Raw genomic sequence first — 3,373 nt, 5'->3', positions numbered from 1 at the left:
GAATGTTCTTGGTGACTTCACTGTACCAACTTCTGACTTCTATGGAAGAAGTATCTCCATACCTGCCATTAGAGCAAATAACTTTGAGTTTAAGCCTCAGTTAGTCTCTCTAATGCAATATAATTGCAAATTTTATGGACTTTCACTGGAAGATCCACATAAGTTCTTATCTAAATTCTTGCAAATATGTGATACTGTTAAGACCAATAGAGTGGATCCTGAGGTCTATAGACTTATGCTTTTCCCCTTTACTGTCAGAGACAGAGCTAGTATATGGTTGGATTCTCAACCTAAAGAAAGCCTAGACTCTTGGGAAAAGTTGGTCAATATTTTCTTGGCCAAGTTCTTTCCACCTTAGAAAATGAGCAAGCTCAGGGTGGAAGTTCAAACCTTCAGACAAAAAGAGGGTGAATCCCTCTTTAAAGCTTGGGAAAGATACAAGAAACTGATCAGGAAATGTCCTCCTGACATGCTTTCAGAATGGACTATCCTAGGAAAATTCTATAGTAGTCTATTTGAGATGTCCAAAATGTCTTTGGACCATTCTGCTGGTGGATCACTCTACTTGAAGAAAACGTCTGAAGAGGCATAGGAACTCATTGAAATGGTTACAAACAACCAATTTATGTACACTTCTGAGAGAAACCATGTGAACAATTGATGAGCGGATATTTTATACGCTTTTTGGGGTTAATTTCATATAGTTTTTAGTGTGTTTTAGTTAGTTTTTAGTTTATTTTCATTAGTTTCTAGGCAAAATTCATATTTTTGGACTTTACTATGAGTTTGTGTGTTTTTCTGTAATTTCAGGTATTTTCTGGCTGAAATTGAGGGAGCTGAGCAGAAATCTGATTCAGGCTGAAAAAGGACTGCTGATGCTGTTGGATTCTGACCTCCCTGCACTCAAAGTGGATTTTATGGAGCTACAAGACTCCAAATGGCGCGCTTTCAATTGCATTGGAAAGTAGACATCCAGGGCTTTCCAGAAATATATAATAGTCTATACTTTGCTCAAGGATAGACGACATAAACTGGCGTTCAACGCCAGTTCCATGCTGCAGTCTGGCGTCCAGCGCCAGAAACAAGTTACAAAGTGGAGTTCAACGCCAGAAAAGGATCCAAAGCTGGCGTTGAACGCCCAAAACAGCCCTATGCACGTGATTAGCTTAAGTCTCAGCCCCAGCACACACCAAGTGGGCCCCAGAAGTGAATTTCTGCACCATCTATCATAGTTTGTTCATTTTCTGTAAACCTAGGTTACTAGTTTAGTATTTAAACAACTTTTAGAGGTTTATTTTGGATCTCATGACATTTTTAGATCTGAAATTTGTACCTTTTGACGGCATGAGTCTCTAAACTCCATTGTTGGGGTGAGGAGCTCTGCTGTGTCTCGATGAATTAATGTAAGTATTTCTGTTTTCCATTCAAACATGCGTGTTCCTATCTAAGATATCCATTCGCACTTCAATATGAATGTGATGAACGTGACAATCATCATCATTCCTCCACGAACGCGTGCCTGACAACCACTTACGTTCCACCGTAGAATGAATGAATATCTCTTAGATCTCTTAATCAGAATCTTCATGGTATAAGCTAGATTGATGGCAGCATTCAAGAGAATCCGGAAAGTCTAAACCTTGTCTGTGGTATTTCGAGTAGGATTCAGGGATTGAATGACTGTGACGAGCTTCAAACTCACGAGTGCTGGGCGTAGTGACAGATGCAAAAGGATAGTAAATCCTATTCCGGTACGATTGAGAACCTGCAGATGATTAGCCATGCGGTGACAGTGCATCTGGACCCTTTTCACTGGAAGGATGGATGGTAGCCATTGACAACGGTGATCCACCAACACACAGCTTGCCATAGGAGAATAGAGGAAAGCAGTATTTCAGAAGACAAAGCATCTCCAAAACTCCAACATATTTTCCATCATTGCATACAAGTATAATTTGTGTTCTGCCCTTTTATTCCTTGCAATCAAATTTGATAAGTGAATTATTTTATTGTTTTCCTGACTAAGAGTTACAAGATAACCATAGATTGCTTCAAGCCAACAATCTCCGTGGGATCGACCCTTACTCACGTGAGGTATTACTTGGACGACCCAGTGCACTTGCTGGTTAGTGGTACGAGTTGTAAAAAGTGTGATTTACAATTCGTGCACCAACAATAGTGTAGCTCAGAAGAAAGGAGTCCTAGAGGTTGACACTCTGAACGCCATATTAGCTTAGAATAAGATCTTGACCCAATAGGTCAATATGATCTCTCAGCATTTGACTGGAGTGCAAGCTACAGCTGGCAGCACTCAAGACACCTCCTATGATGGAGATGCCTATGATCCAGATCAACCCATGATGAAAGAGGTGAATTACATGGGAGAACCCTATGGAAACACCTACAACTCTTCATGGGGAGGAATCATCCTAACCTCTCATGGAAAGATCAACAGAAGCCTCAACAAGGCTTCAATAATAATCAAGGTGGAAGAAACCAGAATAGGTTTAACAATAGACCACCATTCCTATCTTCTCAACAGCAGATGGAGACTTTTAAGCAGAGCCTCTCTGACTTAGCAACTATAGTCTCTGAACTCTATAAGACCACTCACAGTTTCATAATAGAAACTAGGTCCTCCATCAGAAATCTGGAGGTACAAGTTGGTCAGCTAAGTAAGAGAATCCCTAAGACCCCTCCTAACACTCTCCCAAGTAACACTGAAGTAAACCCAAGAGAAGAGTGCAAGGCCATCACTGTAGAAGCTGAGGTCGAATCTGAAGGGGATACTCTAGCGTTGAACGCCAGTAAGGGAGTCCTTACTGGGCATTCAATGCCCAAAAAAGCACCATCACTGGCATTGAATGCCAGTAAGGAAGTCCTTACTGGGCGTTCAATGCCCATAGAAGCACAATTCCTGGCGTTGAACACCAGTAAGGAAGGCCTTACTGGACGTTCAACGCCCAAAGTGACACAAAAGCTGACGTTGAACACCAGTAATGAGGGAGCTGGGCATTCAACGCCCACTAAAAACTTCCCTGTTGAAGAACTGAAGGAAACTAAGGCTCATGAGGATACTATAGAAGTTCCATTGAATGCCTTGTTGCAAATCATGGATTATGAGGATCACTCCTCCTCTGATGAGGAAGAGGAAACTAGGGAAGAGCAAGTTGCTCGGTACCTAGGAGTCCTCATGAGGCTAAATGCCAAGTTATTTAGAATAAAGACATTGGAGGAAGAACCTCCAGTGCTCACCAAGGAACTCAATGCCTTGGTTCAACAGAAATTACCTCAGAAGCTGCCAGATCCTGGACGCTTCCTAATTCCTTGTACCATAGGCACCATTACCTTTGAAAAGGCTCTGTGTGACCTA

At 41.7% G+C, this 3,373-nt stretch overlaps 1 non-coding gene across 1 annotated transcript; it reads right to left on the bottom strand.

The window, feature by feature from the left end:
• Positions 1 to 367: 367 nt before the first annotated feature.
• On the bottom strand, positions 368 to 471 carry LOC148581551 (small nucleolar RNA R71). Its single transcript, XR_015897464.1, has one exon. It is a non-coding gene; the product is annotated as a small nucleolar RNA R71 (small nucleolar RNA).
• Positions 472 to 3,373: the final 2,902 nt, after the last annotated feature.

The sequence above is a fragment of the Arachis ipaensis genome, chromosome B10, assembly GCF_059453495.1.
Source record: "Arachis ipaensis isolate K30076 ecotype BB chromosome B10, ASM5945349v1, whole genome shotgun sequence".
In the NCBI taxonomy this organism is placed as follows: domain Eukaryota; kingdom Viridiplantae; phylum Streptophyta; class Magnoliopsida; order Fabales; family Fabaceae; genus Arachis; species Arachis ipaensis.
The sequence above is the reverse complement of the archived record's forward strand: the minus strand, read 5'-3'. Positions and strand labels throughout refer to the sequence as shown.